Genomic DNA, 13,278 nt, shown 5'->3' on the forward strand with positions numbered 1-13,278 from the left:
GGTTGGGGAACTAAGATCCTACATGCCACGTGGCATGGACAAAATATTTTTTTTAAAATTTTGTTTTAATTAAAAAAAATATTTCCCCACTCTTCCAGGTTATCTTATTAAAGTAAATTCTGATTCAGTTGATCTGGGGTTGGGATCTGAGATTCTGTGTTTCTAACAACCTCCCAAGTCAAGTCACCAAAGAGGTGGGTCTGTGGTCTAAACATTCAGTAGTAAGATTCCACCAATCTATTTGACTTTCCCTGAACCAAAATACACTGTTGTTATTCTTAGTTTTTGGCCCTTTGTCTTTCTATATAATTTTAAAATCTTTTGTCAAGTATTCTCTCCCCCCTAACAAAATGGACAGTTAGGAATTTGATTGATCAAATTGGGCATCTGTAAAATCTTGAGTTTCCCAAGCCATGTGTATTGTATATCATTCCATTTATTAAGGTCTTATTGTCACAAAATAATGCTTTACTATTTTCCCCATGGGAGTTTTGCACATGTCTTGTTATGTCAGATGTACTCCCAGGAACTTCATATTTTGAATGTTAGTATAAATAATATCTCTTTGCAAGGGCTTTATCTTGTTTTGTTTATATATGTATGTATTTGTATAATTTTTGTATATTGATGTATTTATCCAGGATATTTTCTAAACTCTTATTATTTTTTCTGTGGTTTTACATCATACATACATAATGAGTTTTACTTCCTCATTCTAAAATCTATACTTATTTCTTTATCTTGCCTTACTAAAAGAAAAAGAAAAGAAGTCAAATGATAAGTATATTACTTAATAGAAAAATCTATTTTATAATCTGTGATCTGCCAAAATGATCTCTTTATTAGGCTTAGGTCAACTAGAAAACTAATATGAAGAAGGTTCCAGATGCTTCTCTTGATATTTATTGATTGTTCTCATACTTCTTGACTTTCTCTGGTGTCTGATATACAAGTGCTTAAATGTTACTAACATCCATTGTCCCAAGCTGACTTCCAGTTGATACTTCATCAGAAACAGACAAAAACCCTCATGGACAACTTGGCCAGTCTAGGAACTAAATTTGAGCAAAACAGTAAACAGAGGAATTGTAATAAGAGACATGGTTCAGTTCGGTCTAAGAACTAAGTGGAGATGCCCACACTAGGGAGCCATTACAGAGATACAACATATTACCTACACTACATAGCTGAAATCACAAGATTTCATGGAAAACCCAAAAATAATTGAAATTGCTTTCTTGATAACATTGTCAGCCTGTAGGGTGAATTGTGCTTCTTGATAGCTTTCAGCCAATTAGTTCGACCACAGGAAAACATTAAGACTTACTGTTCCACAAACTGTCAATGTTGTTAATATTGGTTACCTGAGGAAAGGTAAATGTGCTTGATGGTGGGATGGAGAATGGGGTAAAGAAAGAGAAAGATGCAGTAACTAAAATAATAATAACGACTGCAGTAATAATAATAAAAATACAACAAACTATTCTTTAAAAATGGGTTCAAAATCCACTAAAATAATAATCATGAAGAAATATAGCAATGCAGAAAATGCTGAAAAGGACAGATGAAAACAGGACCCAAGCACACACATACACATTACATTGCAACTGTTTAACAATATGTGCACAAAATTTTTGGTTAGGAAAATCAATAAGCATGTATTTCCCCCCCTTCTCCTCTAGAGATTCCCTTAAAAAGATAAAAAAGGTGTGTGTTGGGGTGAGGGAACAGGATGTAAACTCACAAAAATGAAGAGACTGAGAGAGGCATCACTACAAATTTGTACAATGTAAGACAGATGAAAGAGCTTTCATGGTAAAAACAGATTGGAAAAAGCAAAACTCTAGAATGTGTGCAGAGACTGCAATTAAAGAATGTCCTATATCATTGGCAGAAGTGTGGAGTAAGAAGTGAAGCTAAAGTATGCAAACAATTGACTGCCCAAGAAACACTGAATCTCCCTCCCCTACCTTTTTGTACAGCAACTTCTTTTTTTTTTCCTTCTCCGTAGTTAACTATCTGACTGTGAGTAAAAAAAAAAAAAAAGTAAATGGGAAAAGTGGTGTGTTTGAAGATACGAAATAACTATCTAGAAAATTAAGGATCAAAAGAGATGGGAGGGAGGGGATTAGGAAAACATGGTGGAGTCGAAGGACTTGAGCTCACCTCCTCATATGAAAACACCAAAATCAAAACTAACTGTTAAACAACCACTGAAAAAAAGACTGGAACATACCAAAAAAGATAATCCAAAGACAAAGAAGAAGCCACAACGAGACAGTAGCAGGGCCACTTTCATCATATAATCAAATCCCATACCTGCTGGGTAGGCAAGCCACAAACTGGAAAATAATTATATCACATATCACAGAGCTTCTCCCACAGGAGTGAGAGTTCTGAGCCCCACACCAGGCTTCCCAGCCTGGGGGTCTGGCATCAGGACGAAGAGCCCCCAGAGCATTTGGTATTGAAGGACAGTGGGCCTTGAGTGCAGTAGCTCCATAGGACTGGGGTAAACAGAGACTCCGCTCATGGTGGGCACACACAAAGTTTCATGTGCTCTGGAACCCAGGGCAAAGCAGTGACTCCATAGGAGCCAGGGTCAGACCTACCTGCAGGTCTTGGAGGGTCTCCTGGGGAGGTGGGGGTCGGCTGTGGCTCACTGTGGAGATAAGGACACTGATAGTAGAGGCCCCAGGGAATATTTAGCATGAGCACTCCTGGACATTGCCACTTTGGCACTGAGACCTGGCCTCATCCAACAGCCTGCAGGCTCCAGTGCTGGGATGCCTCCAGCCAAACAGCCAACAATGTGGGAACACAGCCCCACCCATCAGCAGACAGGGTGCCTAAAGTCATCCTGAGCCCACAGCTGCCTCTAAACACACCCCTTGACATGGCCCTGGCCTTCAGAGGTAAAGACCCAGCTCCATCCACCAGTGGGCAGGTACCAGTCCCGCCCACCAGGAAGCCTGCACAAGCACCTCGACCAACCTCACCCACCAGGGAGCAGACACCAGACGAAAGAGGAACTACAATCCTGCAGCCTGTGGAACAGAGAACACAAATGCAGAAAACTAGAGGAAGGGAAGAAAAAGAACTACAAAAACAGATCCAAAACAATTAACAAAATGGCAACGAGAACATATATATCGATAATTACCTTAAATGTAAATGGATTAAATGCTCCAACCAAAAGACAAAGACTGGCTGAATGGATACAAAAACAAGACCCATTTATATGTTGTCCACAAGAGACCCACTTCAGATCTAGGAACACATACAGACTGAAAGTCAGGGGATGGAAAAAGATATTCCATGCAAATGGAAACCAAAAGAAAGCTGGAGTAGCAATTCTCATATCAGACAAAATAGACTTTAAAACAAAGAGTATTACAAGAGACAAAGAAGGACACTACATAATGATCAGGGGATCAATCCCAGAAGAAGATGTAACAATTGTATATATTTTTGAACCCAACATAGGAGCACCTCAATACAGAAGGCAAATACTAAAAGCCATAAAAGGGGAAATAGAGAGGAAGACATTCATAGTAGGGGACTTTAACACCCCACTTTCACCAATGGACAGATGATCCAAAATGAATATAAATAAAGAAACACAAACTTTAAACGATACATTAAACAAGATGGACTTAATTGATATTTATAGGACATTCTATCCAAAAACAACAGAATACACATTTTTCTCAAATGCTCATGGAACATTCTCTGGATACATCATATCCTGGATCACAAATCAAGCCTGGGTAAATTTAAGAAAATTGAAATTGTATCAAGTATCTTTTCCGACCACAATGCTATGAGACTAGATATCAATTACAGGAAACGATCTGTAAAAAATACAAACACATGGAGGCTAAACAATACACTACTTAATAACGAAGTGATCACTGAAGAAATCAAAGAGGAAATCAAAAAATACCTAGAAACAAATGACAATGGAGACACGACAACGCAAAACCTATGGGATGCAGCAAAAGCAGTTCTAAGAGGGAAGTTTACAGCAATATAATCCTACCTTAAGAAACAGGAAACATCTTGAATGAACAACCGAACTTTGCACCTAAATCAATTAGAGAAAGAAGAACAAAAAAACCCCAAAGTTAGCAGAGGGAAAGAAATCATAAAGATCAGATAAGAAATAAATGAAAAAGAAATGAAGGAAACATTAGCAAAGATCAATAAAACTAAAAGCTGGTTCTGTGAAAGGATAAACAAACTTGAAAAACCATTAGCCAGACTCATCAAGAAAAAAAGGGAGAGGACTCAAATCAATAGAATTAAAAATGAAAAAGGAAAAGTAACAACTGACACTGCAGAAATACAAAAGATCATGAGAGATTACTACAAGCAACTCTATGCCAATAAAATGGACAACCTGGAAGAAATGGACAAATTCTTAGAAATGCACAACCTGCTAAGACTGAATCAGGAAGAAAAAGAAAATATGAACAGACCGATCACAAGCACTGAAATTGAAATTGTGATTAAAAATCTTCCAACAAACAAAAGCCCAGGACCAGATGGCTTCACAGGTGAATTCTGTCAAACATTTAGAGAAGAGCTAACACCTATCCTTCTCAAACTCTTCCAAAATGTAGCAGAGGGAGGAACACTCCCAAACTCATTCTACGAGGCCACCATCACCCTGATACCAAAACCAGACAAGGATGCCACAAAGAAAGAAAACTACAGGCCAATATCACTGAGGAACACAGATGCAAAAATCCTCAACAAAATATTAGCAAACAGAATCCAACAGCATATTAAGAGGATCATACACCATGATAAAGTGGGGTTAATTCCAAGAATGCAAGGATTCTTCAATATACGCAAACCAATCAATGTGATACACCATACTAACAAATTGAAGGAGAAAAAACATATGGTCATCTCAATAGATGCAGAGAAAGCTTTCGACAAAGTTCAACACCAATTTATGATAAAAACCCTCCAGAAAGTAGGCATAGAGGGAACTTTCCTCAACATAATAAAGGCCATATATGACAAACCCACAGCCAACATCGTCCTCAATGGTGAAAAACTGAAAGCATTTCCACTAAGATCAGGAACAAGACAAGGTTGCCCACTCTCACCACTCTTATTCAACATAGTTTTGGAAGTTTTAGCCACAGCAATCAGAGAAGAAAAGGAAATGAAAGGAATCCAAATCGGAAAAGAAGAAGTAAAGCTGTCACTGTTTGCAGATGACATGATACTATACATAGAGAATCCTAAAGAAGCTACCAGAAAACTACTAGAGCTAATCAATGAATTTGGTAAAGTAGCAGGATACAAAATTAATGCACAGAAATCTCTGGCATTCCTATACACTAAGGATGAAAAATCTGAATGTGAAATCAAGAAAACACTCCCATTTACCACTGCAACAAAAAGAATAACATATCTAGGAATAAACCTACCTAAGGAGACAAAAGACCTGTATGCAGAAAATTATAAGACACTGATGAAAGAAATTAAAGATGATACCAACAGATGAAAAGGTATACCATGTTCTTGGATTGGAAGAATCAACATTGTGAAAATGACTCTACTACCCAAAGCAATCTACAGATTCAACGCAATCCCTATCAAACTACCACTGGCATTTTTCACAGAATTAGAACAAAAAAATTCACAATTTGTATGGAAACACAAAAGACCCCAAATAGCCAAAGCAATTTCAAGAATGAAAAACAGAGCTGGAGGAATCAGGCTCCCTGACTTCAGACTATACTACAAAGCTACAGTAATCAAGACAGTAGGGTACTGGCACAAAAACAGAAATATAGATCAATGGAACAGGATAGAAAGCCCAGAAATAAACCCACACACATATGGTCACCTTATCTTTGATAAAGGAGGCAGGAACGTACAGCGGAGAAAGGACAGCCTCTTCAATAAGTGGTGTTGGGAAAACTGGAAAGGTACATGTAAAAGTATGAGATTAGAACACTCCCTAACACCATACACAAAAATAAGCTCAAAATGGATTAAAGACCTAAATGTAAGGCCAGAAACTATCAAACTCTTAGAGGAAAACATAGGCAGAACACTCTATGACATAAATCACAGCAAGATCCTTTTTTGACCCACCTCCTAGAGAAATGGAAATAAAAATAAACAAATGGGACCCAATGAAACTTCAAAGCTTTTGCACAGCAAAGGAACCCATAAACAAGACAAAAAGACAGTCCTCAGAATGGGAGAAAATATTTGCAAATCAAGCAACTGACAAAGGATTAATCTCCAAAATTTACAAGCAGCTCATGCAGCTCAATAACAAAAAAAACAAACAATCCAATTCAAAAATGGGCAGAAGACCTAAATAGACATTTTCCAAAGAAGACATACAGACTGCCAACAAACACATGAAGGAATGCTCAACATCATTAATCATTAGAGAAATGCAAATCAAAGCTACAATGAGATATCATCTCACACAGGTCAGAATGGCCATCATCAAAAACTCTAGAAACAATAAATGCTGGAGAGGGTGTGGAGAAAAGGGAACCCTCTTGCACTGCTGGTGGGAATGTGAATTGGTACAGCCACTATGGAGAACAGTATGGAGGTTCCTTAAAAAACTACAAATAGAACTACCATATGACCCAGCAATCCCATTACTGGGCATATACCCTGAGAAAACCATAATTCAAAAAGAGTCATGTACCAAAATGTTCATTGCAGCTCTATTTACCATAGCCAGGAGATGGAAACAACCTAAGTCTTCATCATCGGATGAATGGATAAAGAATATATATACAATATATATACACATATATACAATGGAATATTACTCAGCCATAAAAGGAAACAAAATTGAGTTATCTGTAGTGAGGTGGATGGACCTAGAGTCTGTCACACAGCGTGAAGTAAGTCAGAAAGACAAATACCGTATACTAACACATATATATGGAATCTAAGAAAAAAAAATGTCATGAAGAACCTAGGGGTAAGACAGGAATAAAGACACAGACCTACTGGAGAATGGACCTGAGGATATGGGGAGGGGGAAGTGTAAGCTGGGACAAAGAGAGTTGCATGGACATATATATACTACCAAACGTAAAATAGATAACTAGTCGGAAGCAGCTGCATAACACAGGGAGATCAGCTCGGTGCTTTGTGACTACCTAGAGGGCTGCGATAGGGAAGGTGGGAGGGAGGGAGACGCAAGCGGGAAGTGATATGGGAACATATGTATATGTATAACTGATTCACTTTGTTATAAAGCAGAAACTAACAAAAAAAAAGAAAGAAAGAAATAGTACTTGAGGGGACTTCCCTGGTGGTCCAGTGGGTAAGACTTTGTGCTCCCAATGCAGGAGGCCCCAGCTCCATCCCTGGTCGGGGAACTAGATCCCGCATGCATGCCGCAACTAAGAATCCGCATGCTGCAACTAAGAATTTTGCGTGCCACAACTAAGAAGTTCGCATGACGCAATTAAAGATCCAGCATGCCACAACTAAGATACAGTGCAGCCAAAATAAATTAATTTTTTAAAAAAAAAGAAATAGTATTTGAGAAAAACAGATATAAAAGGGTCAATACATCAAAACGCTGTAATATTTACAAATATATATGCACCTAAAACAAGGCCTCAAAGTCAACAGAGCAAAAATTGACAGAATTCAAAGAAGAAATTGACTATTTGAGAATTATAATTAGATATTTCAATCCTCTGCACTCAATAATTGATGCAATTAAACAGAAAATCAGCAAGAGTACAGAAGATCTGAATGCTGTCAACCTATTCAACCTAACTCCCATATACAGACTACTCCTCGCAATGATGGGAGAATATACTTTTTTTTTTCAAATGCCAAAAAATTTTTTCAAAAATAGATCATATTCTAGGTCATAAAACAAGTCTCAATAAATTTAAAAGTAATGAGATCATAGGAAGTAATAAGATCACGTTCTGTAAGTACAACAAAATTAAATCAGAAATCAATAGCATTACAAAATTTTGGAAAATTCCCAATATTTGGAAGTTAAAGAACATACTTTTAAATAACAACAAGTCACAAAAGGAATCACAGGGGATATTAGAAAATATTTTTTACTGAATGATAGTGAAACACAATTTGTCACATTTTATGGCATACATAAAAAGCTATAGAAGGAAATCTATAGCTTTAAACACATATCAAAAAAGAAGAAAGGTGTAGAATAAGTACCTCAAGATTCAATCTTAGGACACTAGAAAAAGAAGAGCAAACCACATGCAAAGCAAGGAGATGAAAGGCAACATAAAGGATTACAGCAGAAATAAATGATACAGAAAAGAGAAAAGCAATAGACAATAAAAACAAAAGTTGGTTTTTGAAAATATTAACAAAATTGCAAACGCTTAGCTAGACGATCAAGAGAAAAAGAAAAAGGGCATAAATTACCAAAATAATGAATGAAAAATATATCACTACTGGTCATACAGAAATCAAAAAGATTATAAGACAACACAATGAAGGACTTTATGCCAAAAAGTAGACACACAGATGAAATGGACACATTTTTAGAAAGACATAAATGACCAAAACCAAATCAAGAAAAACTGTAAAAAATGAACAGATCTAAAACAATAAAGAAGTTGAATTAGTAATTCAAAATCTTCCCACAAGGAAAAGCAAAGACCCAAGGTCTTCACTGGTGAATTCTATAAAATAAAAAAAATAATAATACCAACATTTCACAAACTCTTTTAAAAAACAGAGGAAAAAAACCTTCCTAACTCATTCTATGATGACAGTATTACCCTGAAAACAAAGCCAAACAAACACACCAGAAGAAAATAAAACTGTAGACTAAATGCCTATATTAAAAAAGAAAGATCTAAAATCAATACCATAACCATCAACCTTAAGAAACTAGAAAAAGAAGAGCAAGCTAAACCTAAAGCAAGCAGAAGGAAGAAAACATTGCGCACACGCACACACACACAGAAAAGAGAGGTAAGACTGAAATTGCAAAAATTAGGAATGAAAGGAGGAACGCTATTACTGACCTTACAGAAATAAAGAGATTAGAAGGGGATACAATATACAGTTGTACATCATTAAATTTTATAAACTAGATGAAATAGACAAATTCCCAAAAAGACACAAAGTACTGAAATAACTGGAGACTAAAAAATATGAAAAGACCTATAACAAAAAAGCAGATTGAATTAATGATCAAAAACTTTTTCACAAAGACAAAGCCAGATCAGACGGTTTCATTGGTGAATTCTACCAGAAATTAACACCAATCCTTCACAAACTCTCCCAAAAACAGAAGCAGAGGGAACACTTCTCAACTCATTCTCTAAGGCCAGTATTACCTTGATACTAAAACCAGACAAAAACATTACAAGAAAAGAAAACTATACACCAATATTCCTTATGAATATATAGGCTAAAATACTCAGCAAACTATTAACAAATTGAATCCAGCAACATATAAAAAGCATTTTACACCATGATTAAGTGGCATTTATCCCAGGAATGTAAGATTGAATCAACACAGGAAAATGAACCAATGTAATATACCTCGTTAATAGAATATAGGACAAAAACTATGTGATGATCTAAATAGATGCAGAGAAGAATGTGTGAAAATCCAACACCCTTGCATGATTAAAAAAACTCAACAAACCAGGAGTAGAAGGGGATTTCATCAACTTGATAAAAGACATTTACAAAAAACCCACAACTAACTTCATACTTAATGGTGAAAGACAGAAAGCTTTGCCCTTAAGATCAGGAACAAGACAAGTGTGTCCGTTTTTAACCCTTCTGTTCAATACTGTACTGGAAATTCTAGCCAGGACAATTAGGCAAGAAAAGTAAATACAAGGCATCCAGACTGGAAAGGAAGAAGTAAAACTATTCCAGACTGGAAAAGAAGAAGTAAAACTGTCTCTTCTTATAGATGACATGACCTTGTATGTAGAAAGTCCTAAGGAATTCTAAAACAAACCAAAAACTCAAACTATTGGAGCTAATAAATACATTCAACAAAGTTTGCAGAAAATAAGATTAATAAACAGAAACAAATTATATTTAATATGCTAGCAATTAACAATTTTAAAATGAAATTAGGAAAGAAATTCCATTTACAATAGCATCAAATAGAATAAAATATTTAGGAAAACATTTAACAAAAGAAGTGCAAGACCTATCCACTGAAAGATCTAAATATATGAAAAGTCCATTGGTTATGGACTGAAAGATTTAATATTGTTAAAATGGCAATACTTCTCAAATTAATATACAGATTCAATGTAATCTCTATCAAAAACTCAGCTGCCTATTAACAAAATGATCTTAAAATTTATATGGAAATGCAAGAGATAGTCAAAAAAATCTTGAAAAAGAAGAATGGAGTTAGAGAACTCACATTTCCTACTTTTCAAAACTTACTACAGAGCTGCAGTAATCAAGACTGTGTGATAGGATAGGCATAAAGATAGACATGTAATCAATGGAATAGAATGGAGAGTCCAAAAATAAACCCATACAATGTTCAATTGATTTTTGGTAAGGGATTCAAGAAAATTCAATAGGGAAAGATTGTCTTTTCAAGCAAAGTTGCTGAGACAACTGAATGTCAACATGCAAAAGAATGAAGTCGAACTCCTTCATCTAAAGACATACAAAAATTAACTCAAAATCGATCAATGACCTAAACACAAGTGATAAAATACATACAATTTTTAGAGGAAATCACAGGTGTAAAATCAAGAACATTTGTGCTTCAAAAGATGACATCAATAAAGTGAAAAAACAACCTACTGAGTGGGAGAAAATATTTGCAAATCAAATATCTGATAAGGAGATAGTATCCCAAAATCTATACAGAACTATTACAGCTCAACAATAAAATGACAAGTAATTCAATTTAAAAATGACAAAGGGGTACTTCCCTGATGGTCCAGTGGTAAAGAATCTGCCTTCCAATGCAGGGGACGTGAGCGTGATACCTGGTCAGGGAACTAAGATCCCACATGCCGCGGGGCAACAAAGCCCATGCACCAGAACTACTGAGCTCATGTGCCTCAACTAGAGAGTCCATAGGCCGCAAACTACAGAGCCCACGCTCTCTGGAGCCCACGTCACAACTAGACAAGAGAAAATCCGCACTCTACAACTAGAGAGAAGCCCGCACACTGCAAGGAAGAGCCTGCCTATCGCAACAAGCACCATAATGAAAAATCCCACATGCCTCAACAAAGACCCCACACAGCTAAATAAATAAATAATAAATAAATAAATTGTTTTAAAAAATAACAAAAGATTTGAATAGACATATGTCCAAAGGAGATAGACAAATGGCCAATAAGTACATGAAATGATGTTAAGCATCATTAATTATCAGATAAATACAAATTGAGACCACGTAAGATACCACTTCACAACTCACTAGAATGGCTATAATCAAAAGACAGACACTAACATGTTTTGGGGAGGATGTGGAAAAACTGAAACCATCTCACATTGTTAGTGGGATTGTAAAGGTCTCCCTCCCCCACCCCTCTCAGTGGGGTATTTCATTTGCATTTTGCATTTTGTAATTGTTTTTGTGATCTCTCCCACTACACTGAAGCATTTGAGACTAGGACTAGGTCTCTTTCCCTCACTCGAGTATATCAGTTAGAGCAACTGTCATTCTGTGCTACCCGCAATCACTGATTTGCTTACCTCTCTCAACCACTAGACTATAATCTTCTTAAGAGAGAAACTGTGCTTCCTTTATTTTTGCATCCTAGTACCTAGCCTAGTAGTTAACACACAGGAAATACAAAAGAAAAAATTAAATAAGAGATTCCAAAGTATGGTACACAGATCCCTGGTGGAGACCCAACATTCTTACAGAAGGTTCACAAGGTAAAAACTATTTTCATAGTAATAAGACATTACAAGCCATTTCAATAGGTCGACATTTGTACTAAATGCAAAAGCAACAATGCCCTAGCACAAATTATAATCCCCAAACTGTGTTAATTTTACTAGTTTTCTATTGCTACTGTAATAAGTTGCCACAAATTTATCGTCATAAAGCCACAAAAATGTATTATCTTACAGTTCTCCTGGTTAAAGACCATTTCAGGGTCTCACTAGGCTAAAACCAAAGGCTCAGCAGTTGCATTCCTTTCTGGAGGCTCTGAAGACAATCCGTTGTTTCCTTGCATTTTTTAGCTTCTAGAGGCTGCTCTCATTCCTTGGCTGGTGGCCCACTTCCCCCATTTTCTAGCTAGCTATGTGAGTCCTTTTCATATCTCATCACTCTGAATTACTCTTCTGACTCCTTCTTCCACTTTGGAGAAACACTGTAATTACACTGCATCCATTCAGATAATCCAGGATAATCTGAATATTTTAAAGTAAACTGACTAGCAAATTTAAGTCCCCTTTGCTATATAACATAACATAGTCACAGGTTCTAGGGATTATGATGTAGGCGTTTCTGGGGGCCATTCTCCTGCCTACCCCTGTAGTCACATTTTTCACCATCACACAGTTAAAATAAAAAATAGTGGCAGGTTCACTTAATAATGTCCTTGATGAGGCACTAAAAATTAGTAATTTTATTAACTCAACCTTTGAATACACCACACATTTTCTCAAAATTAATCAAATTGAGCTGTCATTTCAAGGAAAATATTAGACAGTATTTGTTGCCAATGATAAAATTAGAGCTTTTAAAGCAAAAACAAATACCTTGGAAAATTCATATACTTGCAGACGGACAATTTTGCAATATTTTAAGATTTTCCTGAGGAAATTACTGGTGATATTAACAAATGGGATTTTTTGATATTGTATAATGAAGTATATTAAGATTTGGAAGTCAAGCATACATCAGTGAATCAATATTTTCATATGGCCAATGCATTATGTAACAAAAGTATGTGTTTGTAAAAGATTCATTCAAAGTGCACGATGCGGGGCAGGCTTCAAGATGGTGGAACAGTAAGACGTGGAGATGACCTTCCTCCCCACAAATACATCAGGAATACGTCTACATGTGGAACAGCTCCTACAAAACACCTACTGAACGCTGGCAGAAGACCTCAGACGTCCCGACAAGCAAAAGAAACTCCCCACGTACCTGGGTAGGGCAAAAGAAAAAAGAAAAAACAGAGACAAAAGAATAGGGATGAGACCTGCACCAATGGGAGGGAGCTGTGAAGGAGGGAAGGTTTCCACACACTAGGAAGCCGCTTCGTGGGCGGAGACTGTGGTTGGAGAAGTGGGGAGCTTGGGAGCCAC

General features: G+C 36.5%; 1 protein-coding gene across 1 annotated transcript in view; it reads right to left on the reverse strand.

Moving 5' to 3' along the window:
• Nucleotides 1–13,278, reverse strand: part of KIAA0825 (KIAA0825 ortholog) — a 401,091-nt gene that overhangs the window by 371,011 nt on the left and 16,802 nt on the right. The gene's annotated exons all lie outside the window — the stretch shown is intronic.

The sequence above is a fragment of the Globicephala melas genome, chromosome 3, assembly GCF_963455315.2.
Source record: "Globicephala melas chromosome 3, mGloMel1.2, whole genome shotgun sequence".
Classification (NCBI taxonomy): domain Eukaryota; kingdom Metazoa; phylum Chordata; class Mammalia; order Artiodactyla; family Delphinidae; genus Globicephala; species Globicephala melas.